The sequence below is a fragment of the Topomyia yanbarensis genome, chromosome 3 (assembly GCF_030247195.1).
Source record: "Topomyia yanbarensis strain Yona2022 chromosome 3, ASM3024719v1, whole genome shotgun sequence".
Lineage (NCBI taxonomy): Eukaryota > Metazoa > Arthropoda > Insecta > Diptera > Culicidae > Topomyia > Topomyia yanbarensis.
This window is the reverse complement of record NC_080672.1, coordinates 368205929-368227299: the sequence shown is the minus strand read 5'-3', so window position 1 is coordinate 368227299 and position 21371 is coordinate 368205929. Positions and strand designations below refer to the sequence as shown.

Below are 21371 nucleotides of genomic sequence, written 5' to 3'. Positions count from 1 at the left end.
ATTGCTGAATCGTTGATTAGTCGTCAGACCGTCGCGGTATCTACTTTGGCCAACAATATCACATAGCATCGATCTTGCCTTCACCCGCGCCGATATATTTCACTCACTAAGCCACTGGACAAATTAGCCAGAGATGCCAGGTACTTTTTTCAAATGTCTGCAGTAATAATTTTAAAAGTCTGGGAAGAACAAAAAATGCCAGGAAAGCTAGTGTAACCAAAAGCCTTTATATTCAAAAATCTGCAAATATCTGCAACCAAACTAAAAAATCTGCAAATATCTGCAACCAAACTAAAAAATCTGCAAATATCTGCGTCATCGAAAAAATCTGCAGCTTAAATTAAAAGTCTGCGAATTTGCAGACTTGTCTGCAAATCTGGCATCTCTGAAATTAGCACTGAATTGAGACGCCTATAGGAAACAAAACACTAATTTCTTGAGCGTTTTTTTCAAAACGTCATATCTGCAATGAGTTACTCTCTTTGTTTACTTTCTCTTTCGATTTTTACGGCGTCACTATAACACTTTTCATTTATTTTACAGTACAGATCGAAAGACGGTGGTTTTAACTAGCATAATATGCAAAGAGTTGAGGGATAAATGTTAAAGTGACCGAATTATTAACAGAAGAGAAAGTAAACAAAGAGAGTAACTCATTGCAGATATGACGTTTTGAAAAAACGCTCAAGATTTTTGAAAACAACGTAATGGAAAATGAGAGCCTCTCTTTGTTTACATTCTCATTCGGTCGGTGCTACGTCTGTTCCTTCACTCTCTATACATAATATGCTGGCAAACACCATCGTGCTTCGATTCGATATAATATACGTTTTGAAAAAACGCTCAAGAATTTTCCTCTATATTATAGTGGAAAATTCTTGAGCGTTTTTTCAAAACGTCATATCTGCAATGAGTTACTCTCTTTGTTTACTTTTTCTTCTGTTAATAATTCGGTCATTTCGATCATGAATCGATCAAAGGGCCGAAGTCGCAATGATATCGTATCGAGAAAAATAGCTTTGAAAATTCGGTTCAGAAAATTAAATCGTATTTTAACAGTGTGTGCATACTGCGCTTTCAAATGTATTGAAACACTTTGAAACAATACTAGTTTTCGGAAGCATAACTAAAATGTTTTATATAATAACGTTTTCGTTGGTAAAATTGAAAACAGATTATTTCGCCGAGTGTTGTTATGAAATGTTGATTAGGCCATTTTCGAGTCGCCCTCTTGTTTTGACGACTCTTAATTTCGCCCTTCAGTGTCGCCAAAAAAACAAAAATCAAATGTGGCTTTCGCCGTGCTCGCTGGAGGGGAAAATTTGTTATTCCCTCTGGGCGTAACAAGCACTTGGTTTTTGTTTAGGGCGATTCTGTTTACGGACCTTGTAAACAATGATGCTGTCAATTTCGCCTGTATACACTACCTTAGAAATGCAGAGGCGTAACCCGCCTGGCATTTTGTTTACAGTTGAAAGTCGGATCCGCCGTTTTGTTTTTTTTTTATTTTCATGAAGTGTGAAATATTTATAAATGAGTTTTTATATTTTTTATGAAGTATTTTTACTCCTCTTTCAGATATTAATCAAATCTCTGCTTGTGTACATTTGTTAGTTTCGCCCATTTGTCGGTTCACGATCGATTTTAACATTTATCCCTAAACTCTTTGCATAATATGCTAGTTAAAACCACCGTCTTTCGATCTGTACTATAAAATAAGTGAAAAGTGTTATAGTGACGCCGTAAAAATCGAAAGAGAAAGTAAACAAAGAGAGTAACTCATTGCAGATATGACGTTTTGAAAAAACGCTCAAGAATTGTTGTTTAAAGCGACGTGAAAATTGATAGAGGAGGTAAATAAAGAGTAACATTGTCAGAGATGCCAGATTTGCAGACAAGTCTGCAAATTCGCAGACTTTTAATTTTAGCTGCAGATTTTTTCGATGACGCAGATATTTGCAGATTTTTTAGTTTGGTTGCAGATATTTGCAGATTTTTTAGTTTGGTTGCAGATATTTGCAGATTTTTGAATATAAAGGCTTTTGGTTACACTAGCTTTCCTGCCATTTTTTGTTCTTCCCAGACTTTTAAAATTATTATCGCAGACATTTGAAAAAAGTACCTGGCATCTCTGAACATTGTTTTCAATTTATTGTTTTACTTATCGCTTTAACGCCGTTAGTATGTTGCGTCGAATATTTACCATATAGAAATCAAGCCGACGTATGACTAAGTGCCATCAGATATCCTTGACGGGAAGCAAATAGACGAACAGTCTAGTAACGGGAAATGTATTGCTCGGAACTATAACTGGAGCCTACCTCACTTCATGATCATCTTTGTGCAATTCTATTCAACGAGAATCATTGTTGTGTCTACGTTTGTTTGGCTGGGATATTTGCATCAACCCATCAATACAAGCATGCTCGCCTATATTTGTATTGCATATTATGGTTGTGTGGGTTTTCCAGAGGGGATTACATCCATTACATCGTGTTCGTTTTTTATGTGTTTATTCCCTCGCATTCATCCCGATTCGAACAGAACTAGGGTAAAGAGCTAATTTTGGCCCTATTATGAGAGGTGTCGCACTATTCTATTAATTACACACCCGCATAGTTAAAAACCATTTGTCACAATCGAAGCTTTCTTTTGACGACTGAAAATGAACCTGATGCGACTCGCGGTGAATAGAAAAAATATTCATTCAAATATCGATGTTATTCATTCAGTTGAATATCGTACAATATATTCGTTTCACTAATCTAGGAAAATGTTTTCAAATGCTGGTAAAGCATATGAAACAACAATCATCATCTCTTACATTGTGCCAGGGCCTACTTTGATGCGTTTGATTTGTTTATGCACGGTCGCTTCGTGTAATAATCGGAGACGAATGAAAATCTGCATGGATTAATGGGCGGTTTGTTCGTTTGACGTTTTCAGCTGCGGCACTGAACATTGAAAATGAATGCGGCTGAATATGGTCAATTTTCATTCAATGAATTTGAATATTTTTAACTCTGACCATTAGAGCTGATACTTTTGTATTGTTCCTACAATTTGAACTTTGATTTTATTCAATGAATATAACAATAGTTCTACAATATCCCCAATAGTAACGATGAATTGAATGGTTAAATTATAAAAGAACAATATCCAGTACTGTAACCATATGTGGTATTGTACATGGTGATGTCCATGTTAATGGTTCGAACACAGAGAACAGACATCCATGATCGAACAAAAATATTTAATAAACGTGTGTAAACATTTGAATTAATATACGATAAACATTAGCGCCGCCACACCAACCTATCCCAACTATCCGTCAAATCCATTCCGGAACCGGTTCGAAATCCTGAATGGATTCAGTATGGAATCTTGCTCAAAGAAAACAACCGGTTCCGACTCTATCGGTTGATGCATTTGAGCTGGAATTCGTGCTGGAAGTCCGAACCGGTTCCGGACTAGTTTGACTGGGTAGAGAAATAACCGCTGTCAATTCTGTTGAACTCAGCCACAAAAAAACATGACGACAGTAGCGCACCTGGTTTGGATATCCCAACTACCTTCGAAACCGTTAGAGATTTTGCACAAGTTGAATGCTGAAGATGGACGTCTGTTCTCTGTGGTTCGAATGTTAAACAAACAATATCTGGAATGGTTTTGCTTATTAACAATACAGTAAACAGAACTTATGTGAAATTGTTGCAATATATTGTTATGTGTTTGGAACCCTTCTCTTGTAAATATTTAGAACATGAATTTATTTTTTCCATTGCAATCTTTAAGTACTCTAAATATTTACAATATCAGATGACAGCTCAATCCCAGGTAATACGTAATTCACTCAATAGGGATCTTTAGGGATGTGCGAGTTAAGGCATATTCTGATGCAGATTAGTACCGTGAGTTAATATCTCAGGTTTTTTTAAATTTTTTGGCCCGAAACTATTGAAAAAAACATTTTTTAGTTTGTTTCCTTTTAGGACAATAACACATCCAAACCCATGCGACTTGCACGACTCTATAGGTTGCCTTATCAGATCTACCATAGTTTGCAGATGGCAGGCTGCTAGCGGATTGACAAAGTACCAGATCATGCTGTGTGGGTTCTGTCCCGGTTAACAATGAGGCGAACGAGATGTTTGCAGATACATCATTTAGTAGGACAACTGTCAGTTTGCTGGTTGAATTTAATTTGGTTTTTTTAAATTTAAAAATCATAAAAGAATAATTAAGGTTTAAGAATGATATGAGTGTACTCGTAAGGACACTCGCTACCAATACATTAGAAAAACTGGCACAATTTTTCCAAATTAAAGATCCCTATTTGCAAAAATATTTCGGCCAACCTTATGTCAATGATAGCAATAGAAATAATAAGCTTTATGTTCTAAATATTTACAGAATAGGATGTCATTGTACATTATAATATATTTCAACAATCCCACATAATTACTATTTACTGTTATGTTTACTAGCGAAACCATATCAGATATTGTTTGTTTAACATTCGAACCATTAACATGGCCATCAACATGTACAATATCACATATGGTACTAGATAATGTTTTACTATCATTCAACCATTCAATTTGTCATTACTATTGGGGATATGGTAGAAGTATTATTATACTCATTGAATAAAATGTAAGTTTATATTGTAAGAATATTATAAAAGCAACACCTCTAATGGTTACTATATCCCACAACACAAGTTTATTGTTCGGACTAGGTCAAATGGTTTTAGCTATGCGGGGTTGCTAAAATAAATGATCATAATCTTAAGCACATAATTTTTGTTATGGCAAAATCACAAAAAAATAGATGAGTTAATTAAGCAAAATAATGGTACAATCTAAGGTACTACTGTACTACCTGATGATAACTCGTCTCTGTTGAACATAAAATTAACAACTCAAATTAATCAAATATATTCAAACAAGTTCACATCCTGTATGGTAGTTTCAACCATATGAGATATGGTAGGTTTTTATTCTCCTATGGTCATGGTTATTCATTATGCCACTCACAATTATCGGTACTAGCTAATTCCCAGTTCAAGATGGTGAGACGAGCTCACAATAATATGAAGAAAATTGTGTTCTTTGCTCGATAGTGGAAATAGTTCAATTGGATAAAGCGGTAGTACCACTGATGTCAACACTTTCCAGATGGCAGGTAATCAAATCACGGTTATTAAATATCGATAGAGTCAAAACTATATGCGAGCGTTACAAATGTGATAAACTATGCGGAAAATACCAACATTGTAAGGTTGCTTATTTTTGCCTATCCTTTTGACAGCGTCGCTTCTGCTAAATTGATCATTTTAACCTAAATTTGTTTTCACAATTAGTCCTATTGTTGCATTATAATCAGCTATGGTGGACATGGCTAGTATAATAACAAAAAAACCTGTTTTAATCCACCTAGCGGTGCAATTGTGCCTTTCTCATTTCTCTAAACTATAGCACGGAGGCTTTTTATGTTCAACATAGTTGTGGAAATGTCCATTACATTCTTAGTACACTTTGCATTTATACACAATAGCTTGCCAGCCACGAACTTGATGAGCTACGTGTCGACGGTGAAACACTTGAAACAAAAAATATCGTACTTCATTAGCCTAATCAGTATTAGAGCAATGTTATCTGCTTGCTAACTCATTTTATCATGCGGAGGTGGGTATGTGAGGTGGGCGAAAGTTCCATGAACGAATGACTCCCCAGCTTAAATTGGTTTGCTTTGTGATATAGTGATGGTTTAAAGATGATGGGGTTGATGGGGAGGGGTATGAAGGCTGAGGGGTGATTTAAGGAGATTTTTAAGAGAGGGGAGTGAACGGTAGGGGGGGGGGTGTAACCCCTCTCCTTAAGCCATCAACTACGCCCCTGTTAAAATCCAGAAACCTTTTGAGAGACGTTTTTCAGAGTGATTGCATAACCTTTCTATATGAGAAAGGCAAAAATGTGTCAAAATCCAAAAAAGTGAATAGTCGTCAATTTTTTTTTTCAAGTTTGCATCAAAGCTCGACGTTTCATGCACCTTGAAGACATTTAGCATCAAAAATAAAAATTCTATTCTTAATTTTTCCTATAGATTAGATGAGAAATTTCTGTGTGGCCGCACTCTTAAACCCGTAATTCCGGAACCAGAATTCCGATCGATCCAAAATTCAATAGCAGCCGATGGGAAGGTTGCACCTTTCATTTGGGACTAAGTTTGGGCAAATCGGTCCAGCCATCTCTGAGAAAAATGAGTGACATTATTTGACACATACGCACATACATACACACACATACACACACACATACATACACACATACACACACACATACAGACTTTTTCCGATCTCGACGAACTGAGTCGAATGGGACATGACATTCGGCCCTCCGGGCCGGGATTAGGTTGACGTTTTTCAGAGTGATTGCATAACCTTTCTATATGAGAAAGGCAAAAACATATTATAACTATTTCCAATATTGTTTGTCAAAATCCTACCGTTGATTTATACGTTTTTATTTGTATAGTATTTCGCTAGAAAACTATATTTGAACTATACGAGAAATAGTAGAAACTCGGAACTAAGCGACTATTTGTGGTATTGGTATGTATAGTCCACGAAAACAAAAGTTCGTCGTTTTTGTATTGTAACATAACCTAACGCCATATTCCCCAAATTGTTATTCGGCTGAAAACAATACCCCAAATGACGGAAACAATTTACGGTGTGGCGTAGCACAAATAATCCATTTATTGTTCTCGTTTATGCGGGCAGCTTATGTCCAACTAACGAATTTAATTCGCTAGTTGGACACAAGATGGAGAGAAAGTTGGAAATATTTGACACTTTTGAGTATATTAGTTTTATACCTATGAGAAGAGACGACAACAGGCTTCTTGCTCTTCTTAATTTTCCCGACTAGGCCCTGCAGTAAATCTAAAGACAGCAAGCGTTCATCATTGCCAGATTACTTTTGTATGCTTTTCGCAATTGTTGAAAATAATTGTATCTCAAAAATCGCACCTCAACCAACAATTTGCAATGCATAAGCTGCATTTAAAAATTTTATTTAATTTTTATTCGTGTCTCTCTTAAGGTTCAAGTTACCTGTTTTGAGCATGTATTAGTTTTGAACGCTGGGTAGTATGGGTAGGAAAAATTGTGTTCAGCTTTGCCACCGGATTATACCTTTTCAAAACTCTAAAAGAAGAATATCAGCCGATTTATCAGATCACAACGATTCAAATCATACAAAATAGCTGCTGGAAAAACTATCGGTTTCGCTAAATGGTGCTTTTGAAAAAGTGGCTGTGATTTTTTGTCACACTACCACACCGTGCTGGGGCACGCAACACAACAGCGCAGTGAAAAAACCACAGCCACATTTTCAAAAGCACCATTCAGCTAAGCCGATGGCTTTTCCGGCAGGTATTTTGCATGAATTGAATCGTGATGATCTAATAATTCGACTGATATTCTTCTTTTAGAGTTTTGAAAAGGTTTAAATGGATAATCTGGTGGCAAAGCTGAGCACAATTTTTCTTACGCACACTACCAAGCCTTGAGGTAACTTGAGCCTTAACAGTAGACGTAACTATATCGTCATTCAGGACTTTTATTCAATTTGCATGAAATGTTGATGTGTATGAAAAGTAGCCAGAATAGATTCAGCAGCACTGTATTCCATTCCGTTGGTAAATATAATAAACGCTCATGATTGGCAAAACGACCAATCAGAAGCTGGTTCAATATTGAGGTTAGGACTGGATCAAACTGGCTACGCGATTGTCTTCTCTTAGTTTTATACATGCAAAATTAAGCATGGCGGCCGGGGCCCCTGAAGTAAACATAAACATCCGAACGAGCATCCTGATTCTTTGGCGCACGATGAAAAGTGAAAAAAGTCGAGCTTCACCTCGGATCTACCGATTAGAACACTTATGGACACTTTTTACCTCAAAAAAAAACTACAAGGGACAGCCCTATGGAGTTGTACGAATTGCAGACGTTGGACTGCAATACGTGAAATATTTAATTTCTTATTACATTTAGATTAATAATTAATCAAACATATCGACATAGATTTTTCATTAGGGCTTAAATCGCAAATGTCGCATTTTCTTCGAGATTTCGACTTAGGCCCTTCTTCTCATATGGAATATAAAGGCTAAACTAAAATTTTTTGACAGAACAGGGGCGAATGGTTATTTTTCACAAAATTATTCTGTAAACGGCGGTTCTATTATATAAATGATAATTAATATCTACTGTGATCATGTCAACTCGGTGGTTGTTGTACATAAACATTCGAATATTTCGATATTTTCATGAAATTTGAAGAAAAGATGCACGCGCCCTTTCATTTGCATTGGGTTTCTATGCGTCCATTTGCTGAGCCCTATTAAAAATATCCTGTCAAGCTAGCCTATTTACCCAGCCCTACCCAGCAAGACAGAGTCAGTTTAGCCCATTTACAGCGCCCTTCTGAAAATTATATTCACAGTTTAGCCCTTTCGCAAATGGTGGTTGCTGAAGGGCAAAATCACGACTGGAATGCAAATTGGGCGTAAGCATTCTTTTAGTTTCTTCCCACTAAAAGCACATAGGAATCAAATTCTTTGTTATATTGTTATAAGGTTTAACCAATGATGCTTTAGAAAAAAAACATGATAATAAAATAATTTATACCTACAATAAAAGTTACATTTAAAAAAGCATCGCCGAATATTGAAACAGATTTTTCTCCATTTGAGCACATTGCGACTTAGGCCCTAATGAAAAATCTGTGTCGATATTTCTTTCTACAGTTCACTTCATGAATCAAACCGTCTTGCTCATCAGATCATTTTATTTACAATGGGCGATCGAATCCGATTAAAGAAAGCAGACAGAAAACTGCGATGGAAAACCGAACTAATATCTGGAACTGCTTTTTTAAAAGGTTTTCTATTGTGTGCGGTAAACAACCAGACCAATGCTTAAAAATCCTGTTTTAGACAATACAGTCACAGTTCTTGTATAGGACAAGCTTTATAGTTTTATTTTGCCGTTATTGTAATTTTCCTAAAGTACACATAAATGTAGCGAATGCAGTGGTCTTAATCATATATCGAAGCAAAACATATACAAGAATCGAAAATAGTTTTATGGATGGACTTAGATGCATTTTTGCAGCGATTTTTTAACTAACAGTGCATCCATTCATAAATAGGCTTTGTAGTACCTATGTATTGGTAGAATCATAGTGGGATAGGCTGAGTGGAAATGAATCTCGTGGAATCAATAAATTGATGAAACCTAAATAATAAACCTTCGTTGCACTTTCTTCTATCCATTCGCGTGAATTTGTTGCTAAGAAAGTTTTCGTCTCCTTAGCCTGTCATGGAGATGACAACACAAAGAAAAAAACGAAAGCTTTCGCTTCGCGCAACGAAAGCTCAGATTTCTATCATACACGCAACACTTGGATATACCTACACATTCGCCTCAAACAATAAACCCAAACGAACGGTGTACCGTGCTTGAATCAAAAAGCTGTGCCAGTACATCGTATCCGTACACGAATGGAAGATATATTGGCGAACGATAGGCAGAGAAACAAACTACCGGTATTCGGATAAAACGCGAAGAGAAAACCGCGCCGGAGAAGAATGTTTTACAACACGTTTATTCGGTTCAATGTTAGGTTAGTTATATATTGCGTAGTAACGAAAAAATAGAAATGTCACTTGCAGACATCGACGATGATGGTCTACGTGCACAAAGGGTGTAATCGCGCATTAAGTATGACGTAATGTAATGATGACGTCAACACTCCTCCTCGCGAATTCAACCTTTACCTCCTACAGTCAGGCCCAAATCCATAGCGAACCTCTTGACCTTCGTTGCACCGAGCGGTTTTGTCAAGACATCCGCCACCATCTCCTCCGACGGACAGTACCTTAACTCGATAACTCCAGATGACGAAAGTTCACGAGTATAGTGATAACGCGTATCAATATGCTTCGTTTTCTTCTTTTGTTGATCTAGTGCCACAAAGTCTAGGCAGCTTCTATTGTCCTCGAACACTACAGTCGGCTTGACCTGTTCCTCATTCAGCTCTTTCAACAAATTACGCAACCAGACCACTTCATGTGCTGCCTCCGAGAGCGCGACGTACTCCGCCTCCATTGTTGACAGAGTCACGCAACCTTGCTTCCTGCTGGCCCAGCTGACGGTAGCTCCTCCTATACGAAACACATAGCCACTACAAGACTTTCTGTCGCTAGCATCACCTGCCCAGTCGGCGTCACAGTAACCAACCAGCTCAAATTCCTCATCTGTTTTACCCAACTTCAATCTATACTCCACTGTATGAACCAGGTAGCGTATTACCCTTTGACTCTCAGTCCAATCAACCTCCGATGGACAACTAATCTTACGGCTCAAGATTCCGACGCAAGCCGCAATGTCTGGTCGACTGTTCGTTGCGAGATATAACAAAGAACCAATCACACTACGGTATTCTTCATTGTCTTCAAGGTTGTTTCCGTCCTTGCTCAGCTTGAAATAACCCGGGTCCATTGGATACTTGCATCCCTTTGCTCTGTCCTTTCCGAGGCGCTTCGCTAGTTTTCTAATGAAACTCTCCTGGCTGAGACTGTAGAAGCCACTCTCATCCTTTTGGACGCGAATTCCTAAAAAACAAGATATTTCACCCAGTGTCGTAATTTGTATCTTCTCTTGCAGTGCTCTTTCGATATTATTGATTTCAGTTTCCTGCACACAAACCACCAAAATATCGTCTACGTACAACAACAGATATATCCATTCTCCATTTGATAGCTGCTTCCGGTACAGACACGAATCACTTTTACATTGACGAAATCCTAGCTCAATCAGGATTTGGGTTATGGTTTGATGCCAAATCCTGGCCGCCTGCTTCAGGCCATATATGCTCTTCCGCAATCTACAAACTTGATGAGCCTTCTTCTGTATAATAAATCCCGGTGGTTGCCGCATGTAGATTTCCTCGCTTAGTTTCCCATAAAGGTACGCCGACTTTACGTCTAGGTGCTTGACTGTCATTTTTTGCCTTCCTGCAACAGCCAACAACACGCGAAACGTCGACTGCATAGCAACCGGGGCGAAGATTTCGTCGTAATCTGAACCGAAGCGCTGTGTGAACCCCTGCGCAACGAGCCGTGCTTTGAACCTCTCAACATCGCCCTCGGCGTTCAACTTCTTTCGATAGACCCATTTGCTACCAATAATGTTGCGATTGGCCGGTGGATCTACTAGCTCCCACGTACCGTTCGAGATCAAGGATTGATACTCTTCCCTCATGGCTTTCAACCACTCCTCCTTTTCTGGTCCACCAACTGCTTCTTTGAAGGTGGCGGGCTCGTTATGTTCCATCGCAACGAGTCCCAATTCATAATCCCTGAAACGAACTGGTAATACATTCCGCGTCGACCTTTGGCGCTCTTCCGTACGCTCGCCGCTCATCACTTCACTTTCTTGCACTGTTCCCCTTTCAGCGGGTTCTTCTTCTTCGGAATACATTTCTTCAGCACTTTCGTATTCGAACATATCGTTTTCTTGATCAGGTGCTTCGTCGTTCTTAATCATCGGTAAAAGTTCCACATTGGGTTCAACAGGCCCAACGATAGCTTCATGGTTCACTTTTTCGTTCGGATTTTTATTCATTTGCAAGTCCTCCACAAATTTCACATCACGACTAATTGTAATACGTTCACTTCCCGTATCAAGAAAACGATACGCTTTATGCTGGTTTGAGTAACCAATAAAAACCATTTTTCGAGATTTCACTTCCATTTTCTTTCTTTTCTCCGCTGGGATCTGCACCCACGCTTCGCACCCGAAGATTCTGAAATGCTCTAATGACGGTTTCCTTTCGTACCAACGCTCGAACGGACTCATGCCAATGGACCTAGACGGTAAGCGGTTCTGGATATAGGTTGCCGTCAAAACTGCTTCACCCCAGAAGCGTTCGTCTAAGCCTGCCTCTAGCAACATACACATCGTCATCTCCTTCAGAGAACGATTTTTCCTCTCTGCCACCCCGTTTTGTTTGGGTGAATACGGGGCTGTAAATTGACTCACGATACCCTCACCCCGAAGAAAAGACTGTAGTTCTTTCCCGGTGTACTCGCCACCCCCATCAGACTGCAAAATGCGCGGGGTCTTCCCGATCTGCGTCTTGCAAAAATACACGAACTGTTTAATCTTCTCCGCAGCTTCGGATTTGCATCGCAGAAGATACACGAAAGTCATACGAGTGTGATCATCGATCAAAGAGAGAAAATACTTATTTCCGCTAGGCGTACTGATCATTGGCCCACTCAGATCGGTATGCACTAGATCAAGCTTATCTTTAGCACCGCGGTCGACTTGCTTAGGGAACGGAATACGTGCCATTTTTCCTTCCAAACAGCATTTGCAAATCGACTTGTCACCACAATCAACCAACTTCATTCCTTTCGCATAACCGTTCGTTGGAATCGCTCGCACTACATCGAGATCGCGATGGCCTAGCCGACGATGCCAGGTGTGCTGGCAGTTCGTAGTATGGGGTGATTGAACACTCAGCAACGCTTGCTCTGAGGTGAACAACCTGTACAGGCTACCATGGCGTAGCGCTATCACCACAATTTTTCCTTGCTGGTTTCGAACCTCACAACGATTATCACAAAAAACGACATTGAAACCTTTGCTTGCAAGAATACTTACAGAGATTAAACCACTTGCCAATTTCGGTACATATAGCACATCGTGCAGTACAATATCGATAAGCTCGTTATCGCTATTCATACCAACGATTTTTCCTTGGCCGATTCCGGATGCTTCGACCCTTTCTCCATCGGCCAACATCACGCTTACTCCCTTGGTCTCATTAAATACCTCAAAGAATTTCCTGTCGCCAGTCATGTGGCGAGATGCTCCGCTGTCAATAAACCACCATGACGGCTCGCCGTGACCAACCATCCAAGCAAGGGGTCCATCCGTAACACTTGCTTTCTTCGCTTTAGCCACGTCGTCTTTCTTTGGTTGATTTGATCCATCCTGCTTGCTTCCGGAACTCTCAGAAACCTCTTTCTTCCAAGCGCGACAGTTTCGCTTCAAGTGACCGCTCTTTTTGCAGTGAAAACAGGCGCGGATCTCTTTATTTCCGTTACTCGAACCACCGCGTTGCTTTCGGAAATCCGCCCTCAAAGCTTTGTCGGTACCTCCACTACCTGCAGCAGATCCGCTTCTTTCTCGCCGTTTTTCAGCCTCGGCGAGCAGTTTCGACTTTACTAAATCGATGGTCAATTCATCAGCCGGCCGCTGCTCCAGCGCAGTCGCTAGTGGGTCATAAGAATCGGGCAGCGAACATAATAACATCGCCACCTGCCATTTCTTCGGGATCTCTTCCCCGGCATCCGCAATACGCTGGAGCAAATCAGTGAATTGCTGCAGATGTTGCTCCATATCGCCGTCTTCTCTGAGCTCCAAACGCGTCAGTTTCTTGAGAAGGTACACTTCCGATCCCTTGTCGTGGTAATCTTTTAATGCTTGCCATACATCCTTTGCGCTAACGCAGTTCCGGACGATACTCGTTTGGCTATCGTCAACACACAAACAAATCGTGGCTCGGGCTTTCATGTCTGCTTTAGTCCACTCAGGCGTCACGGGTTCCGGTTTCTGGTCCATAATCACGTTCCATAGCTCATCTCGAATCAGCATCATTTCGATCTTGAATTTCCATGACTGGTAATTCTGGTTGTTCAGTCTCGGAAGCGAGAAACGAGGGTGCTCCGCCATCTTTCTAAGATGCTCTTTTGTTCACGGGATAATGCTGAACGCAATTGAATAACCACTACTTTCCGACGAATTCAAAAAAACTCTTTCTTCGCGACGACCACCCTGGGCCCATAACCTATTGGCGAACGATAGGCAGAGAAACAAACTACCGGTATTCGGATAAAACGCGAAGAGAAAACCGCGCCGGAGAAGAATGTTTTACAACACGTTTATTCGGTTCAATGTTAGGTTAGTTATATATTGCGTAGTAACGAAAAAATAGAAATGTCACTTGCAGACATCGACGATGATGGTCTACGTGCACAAAGGGTGTAATCGCGCATTAAGTATGACGTAATGTAATGATGACGTCAACAAGATACACACCAAGCAAAATGAGTTAACGCTGGTGATGATGGGTGGAGCGAAAGAGACAAATAGTACCACGACGCTAGCCTCTGCTACACTGGCTGTGGGAGCATGCAACACAGTGCTCTGCTGTGCATGCCGTCCAAGAGGCAACTGAGCTTGCCCAACCAAATCTGCTCTTTAAATAGTCGATGATGACGTCATTCATAGAAGCGTTGCGCGTTAGGTACATAAATCTGTCGTGCCAGACTAGGGAAGCGCAGCCTTCTGTGTGCAAATGCGCGGTATTTTGACTATGTTGAACATTATTTAAAATTTTAATGCCATGATATCCAAAATCTTTGGGTTTATCTATTGGAATCTATTCTTAGAAGTATTTCTGAGCGATATGCGCAAAAAAATTGAAAATTTACCGCAAGATGGCTGAATTATAAGCGTTTAAAATTGGACCACTTTTCGTTACATACCATTTTTGTTGAATTTGCAAAGTGCACCCCTATATCGAAAACAAAGACGTAGTCCTACGTCAAAAACGGTTAAATTAACTATGACCGAACTTTTGGCAACAGAAAGGCCCACTACGTCACTTGTTTGTGCTTTTCTTCTTCATATCCTCTTGTTTTTTGGGCTTCATCAAAGAAAAATTTAGCATAATTCGTTGAACAAAATAATATCTCGTACTAGTCAAACTATAAGTTTAAATGTGCACTGCTATTTAAATAACAAAGCTACGTAGAAACCAATCAGAACATTAACACAGGATTTTTGACATGTACTTTCTGTGCACTTCATCACTCACATTGATTCCAAAAAAATATTTGTTGAAAATCCCGTCGCCTAAAATAATAATGGACATGAGAAATATTAAAGAGTCTAAACTAAACTTTTGTGCTTTTAATTTTGAGATGAAATGTGTGCGGATTTTGTCTAGTCCACAGTTGGTCAGCTTAGGTATGGAAATAAATGAAACAGGGCGAAAACAAAGAGAATAGGGAAAGAGACGAATAGTGTGAAGCCAAAAATACCTTATTGAGCAGACCAATCGTGCAATGTAAATAAACATTACTCATGCCTGAGTTGGAGGAGATAAGTATTGTACTTCTATCAAAAAAGAAATTTGAATTTTCGTCAGAATTTAGCTCAATCGTGATTGTAAGGTGCATTCTAGAGTATATGTATGAGTAAAAATAAGCTTTAGAATTATTTCATCTCTTTGTTTCGAAATGCACATCGTTTGATAAACAAATCCATCGATCGACATACGGTTTGTTTTCAAAATATAATTGGAGTCATTTAAAGTGCTGCCTGTAGAAGCGGTTGCCAAAATTCTAGTGTTGAAATCATCATAAAGGGAGTGTTGCCGTTTTGACTGATTTTCACTCTTCGTCTCTTTCACTATTCTCTTTGGGCGAAAATAGGCTCAATCCCCTAATTTTCATAAAGCACGAGCAACTTGGTGTGAGTGTATTCTCAACGTTCACAGAAACAAAGGTTGACTTTGTTTACATTTCATTCGATATCAAGCATTGCATTGCGGCCAGATGGATCAACTATGATCTTAGCCTGTCATTCTGACACCACAAAGGAAAAAAAAAAAGCATTGCATTGGTAGGTACTTTTGAGCCGCGTTCGATTCGTGCCGATCTCAGCGATAAAACATAAAACCAGTAACACTTCAAGATCCATTCCAGCGACTGAAAGACGTTAGTTCATTTATGTGTGTCCAATGGGTATCAGTTCGTCTAGTTCAGGAAGGCATACCTCGCGGGATTCACGCCATGCTGGCGACCGTCGAGATCGGAACCCATCCTCCCAAACTCACCGCCGACACGGAGTTGGAACCGTACCAAATCATAGTATCAGTTTTGCTCAGGCACATATGATAAGTTCGCGGCCAGTTCCGCATACAAATATGAACGTTAATCGTGCGTTGAGCGAAGGAATTAGGAACAATCGAACCGCGACCAACAATCGGCTCCGACAACCGGCAAGGACTCAAGTGATTGCCGCCACAACGGTTTCTGTAACTACGGAAGTTCCTGTATCAAGACACGAGAGCAGCTCCGGTCAACGCGGCCAACAAACAAGGGGTGCTAGGCTTCGTAGGGATAGTACCGCCGAATGCGATGTTTGTGGCCACACCGGTCACAGTGCACAACGATGTTTTCACCGCAATCATAGCTGCTATATTTGTGGTGAGCTGGGGCACTTGGCTTCAGTCTGCAAAGAAAAAGTACATAACACCGATAGCCGGTACAAACTTCGCAAGAAACCGGTGGGTAATGTAGTGTTTTAAAACCGGCAACCAGGTGTTAGTATTTTTGTACATCATTTTAAAGTGTGTTCGTGACTGCATACAATTGCAACTCAGAGAGTAGTGCATAAAAGTGCACTTTTTTATAGTACCAAAGTAGTGTATTCATTGATCCTTATCAGTTTGGTAGTAAGCTCTGCAGCTTACTTATTTTTCGAGCGTTGCAAGCTTAAATTTGACAATGAGTGACGAAGTGGGATTCGAAACTATTTTGTGGCTGATATTTGTGTTCGGGATCTATCTACTTTACAACAAACTTTTCAATACGGGACTGGTCAAAGGACAATGCAAACGATGTGGACACACCGGTCATCGAGTCGGAAACTGTCGGCATAGCCCTGACGTAGTTTGCGAAATTTGCTTTCGGAGAGGTCATCTGCAATTTGTCTGCAGACAGATAATACCGGATGAACTAAGCCGCTTCAATAGAGGGGTAGGAACGGGGGCCCGTTTTCTGATGACATTGCTGCACAATTGTTTTACGCGCAATCGAGAATCACCTGTCTGCAAAGCATGCGGAGAACCCAGCCATAGAAGTTGTCGCTATTCCGAGCGGAGATGTTTTCTGTGTCGCGTCAGGGGACACATTGCTGCTGTCTGTCCGGGCGATCGATTGTTCGAGCGAACGATGTTGATTATAAAATTAATTATAGTAGTTATTGTCGTATTATTCTTATTTGGGTGGTATTTCGAATAAATACAATCTTTGCGCATCGTCTATTGTTTTTATCAGTTGGGTTTGAGTTTCATTTAGATATTCAAAGAATTTCTATTCTTCACCAGGCTAAACCGAACTTCGATATCTCATGTGAGGTCCACATAGTGTATCGTCAGATGTGGGATGTAGGCGCTCCTATAGACTTATCCAGCTGCGTTGGTATTGTGCCGTTTTGACGTTTGAATTGGGAGGAAAACAAATCGTTTCTTGGCTCAAGGGGAGGGTGGTAGTATAAAAATGGGAGATCTCAGTGTGCGTATTTTAAACGTCAGATATCTCAATTGACTAATCCATGTGCAGTTGTGTTAGTGCGAGATTGAGGTTAAATCGGGTGGAATTTTCGCCAAATGAGGTTAAATCAGATGGCGAATTGAAAACATCGCGTTATATGTATGTTGTCTATATACATTACAATTGTGTTGGTGTCCTAGACGTCAAATAAGTCAATACTGCCTTAAGGTACAATATCATTCTATACGGTGATGTGTACACCTATGCATATTTGATATGAAGTATCCCACTAAGCCGTCCAAAAAATTGTTGCAAAACCGTTCAACACGGGTCCAACGATGGACGTTTGTTGAACGGTTATTTGGACGTTGTACAAATTGGTCCAACGAACGTCCTTTATTGGACGATTTTGAAACCAACCGTTCTTAGAGGGATATAACCTTTGTATAAATCGATCATGAACCGACCAAAGGGCCGAAGACGCAATTATATCGAATCGAGAAAAATAGCTTTGAAAATTCACTTCAAAAAATTAAATAGTATGTTAACAGTGTATGCATGCTGCGCTTTCAAATGTATTGAAACACTTCAAAACAATACTAGTTTTCGGAAGCATTACGAAAATATATCATATATATTGCGCACTTCCCACCAACCTGGACTCCGCACTTTCAAAGTGCGAGTGATCAAACTGCTACTGAAAACTGCGAGCTGTCAAAATACATGGATTTCAAGTGATAGAGAGGGTACTTTCATAGACAGACCAGTCGAACTAACCAGTCTATGAGAAGAATTTAATAGAAAAATAGTAAGTGCGCAGTGCGGTTGGAATCCAGTTTTTAGTGCCACAAGCAATATATATATAATAACGTTTTCGCTGATAAAATTGAAAAAAAATTATTTCGCCGAGTGTTGTTATGAAATGTTGATAAGGCCATTTTTGAGTCGCCCTCTTATTTTGACCACTCACAATTTCGCCCTGCAGTGTCGCCAGAAAACAAAAACCAAATGTGGGTTTCGCCGTGCTCGCCGGAGGGGAAAATTTGCTATTCTTCCCGGGCGTATCAAGCAGTTGGTTTTTGTTTAGGGCGACTCTGTTTACGGGCTTTGTAAACAATGATGCTGTCAATTTCGCCCGTACACACTACCTTAGAAATGCAGAGGCGTAATCAGCCTGGCGGCTTGTTTACAGTTGAAAGTCGGTTCCGCCGTTTTGTTTTTTATTGATTTTCATGAAGTGTGAATCATTTATAAATGAGTTTTTATATTTATTATGAAGTATTTTTACTCCTCTTTAAGCTATTACTCAAATCTCCGTTTGTGTACATTTGTTATATAGGCCCATTTGTCGGTTCACGATCGAAATCTTGAATTTAACGAAAACTACGAGTAACGCATAGTAACGTTAGGCACAAACTTGAATAAAACTGACACTTCGATCAGGACATTGGACTGGACAACACGTATATTTTTAACAGTGACTTAAAAGAAACCTTAATACTATATATACGGATGGTTCTAAAATGGGTGAGCTGACTGGCTCGGGAGTCTACAGACCAAGAATTAAAGAAGCGATATCAATGGGAAAGTGGCCTACAGTTTTACAGGCAGAGGTATATGCAATATACACCTGCTCGGAGGTCTGCAGGAAACGAAACTACAGACATGCAAAAATCGCAATCTTCTCGGACAGCCAAGCAGCACTGTTGGCATTAAGGTCGTCGAAATGTGAGTCCAAACTGGTTTGGGAGTGCGTCACATCCTTACAACAACTGGCAACTCGGAATTCTGGGTACCTGGCCACCAACACGGTAAACTGGACATACCTAGAAAATTGGTAGTGGTGTAGTACCCAAAAAAGGGGTACAAATTACCTGCTAATAGGTTCCAATCCCTATAATATTTACCTATTTCTAGGCAATATCCGCTCAGCTTTGATTACCAATTAACTAATTTTAGGTGGTTTCAAGTTACCTACTGGTGAGTATGTGCAGTTTTGTGGAATTTAGGTACTATTTACTTAGGCATCCAGAAAAGTGCACGAACTTAGAAGTGGGTATATTCACTCTACCTAAACTAGGTAGAGTTACGAATCAATTATAAATACCTTGTACATGAAAAAGAATAAATATTATAGAGATTTCCACCTATTAGTGGGTAAATCGTACCTTCTGTTTGGGTACAGCGCTAGTACCAATTCTCTAGGTACATCCAGTTTACTGTGAAGGAATCGATGGTAACGAAGTGGCCGACAAATTAGCCAGGCGTGGTTCATCAAACACGTTTGTTGGACCAGAACCATTTCTAGGTATATCTACCTGTGCCATTAAACTAGAACTTTCGGCTTGGGCAAGAGACCAACTACTAAACGACTGGCGTATCGTAGAAGGCGCTCGACAAGCTAAGAAATTCATACATCCAGATACAACGAGAGCCAAAAAAAAACTAATGGATCTAAAACGTAAAGACTTACGTATAATCACAGGTTTATTTACGGGACATTGTCCTGCTAAGTATCATCTGAAAAAATTGGCAAAAGTCAAGATGACATTTGTCGATTTTGTAACTACGACCCCGAGAGCTCGGAACATATTCTCTGTCAGTGTGCAGTACTATTTTTTCGAAGGGAACGATACTTCGGAAAGCATCTTATGGCGCCTCACGAGATATGGCATACCGCTCCCAAATGGATACATTAATAATGTACTAACCGGTTGGGACGACACATGTGGACAAACAAACAACTCGCTTCCAACTACATTGGATTCGGGCAATTTGTAACATGTAGAGCAAACAGGGCCAGCCACAAAAAATAATCTGAATAGTGGTCGCAGTGGCAAAGTTTCCCCTAACAAAAAAAACTGGCCTGATATTGTCACCTTAGGAAAATCGTACTTTAGCAAGGTTACTTTACGGCGAATTATGCTCGAGATGTGGTAGAGGAGAGAACCCAGTCTAGCAAACTAAGGATGCTTTGTTGTTTTCTTGTTGAACATAGAGTTTATGGTATGTACCAGCCACTAGTTCGAAGAAAGTAAAACACCACTAAAAAGAAATTGGTGTCATTTTAGAAGGAAAATCTTCTGGTAAAATTCGAAATATTGGTCCAAAGTAAATGACACATTGAACATGCTTTATTGATCTGAATACTTACTAAGCATACAAAATCTCATAAAAAATCATGGGTTTGAAAGTTCTATTAAGCATCATCAGTTTCCGCTTCATTATCGTCCAATAACGGACAGAACTCTCGACAGTTTTGTGAAGTCAGTTTGCTATTAAGGCAGTCGGCTAGATCTGTTCATAACGCAACTGGACCATCATGGGACAGCTAATGCTGGTTTTCTTGCCACAGGAATAGTTCCCTTGCCAAATCATTTCTTATTCCGATAATTCATCCGCGAAAACAAACTGTAATATACCATAAACCGCGAGCAGTAGCCTTGTTAAATTTGAGCCCCTGTTTTATTTGAAATTAGTTTTCGCATAAGTTTCATCGTCGATCAAAACACATCCCTTGAATTTCATCAGCACTCGGCCGTACAACTAACGGAACCAGGCTCTGGTCGTTTTTTGTTATTTGGAGCTACTGTTAAGTTATTTATCTTCTAGGTGACATTTGTATTCTCCACGGAGATGGATTCGCCAGCTTAGCGTATAGTTTTTTGGCCATGATGGCATAGATCTGTGACGAATAAACCAAAGATCAATTCAATAGTAATTCTTCAAAAGGGCGAATGAGACTTTTGTAAACAAACTTATTTCGCTCATTATTCCGCCACCGAGTTGAATTTCATGAAAAATACACATGAATCAACATCTTTACCCTTGGTAGAATCATTTTCAAATGTTTTCTGTGTTGAAATGATAACAAATTAGGAGAAATCAGCAAAACAAAAGTTTGTTTACAAATCTTATTAGCCCTATTCAAATGTTGATAT

The 21371-nt window shown here is 39.7% G+C and overlaps 1 protein-coding gene across 1 annotated transcript in view; it reads left to right on the top strand.

Annotated features, from left to right (window-relative positions):
- Positions 1–21371, top strand: part of LOC131690283 (four and a half LIM domains protein 2) — a 605833-nt gene that overhangs the window by 107321 nt on the left and 477141 nt on the right. The window lies entirely within an intron of this gene.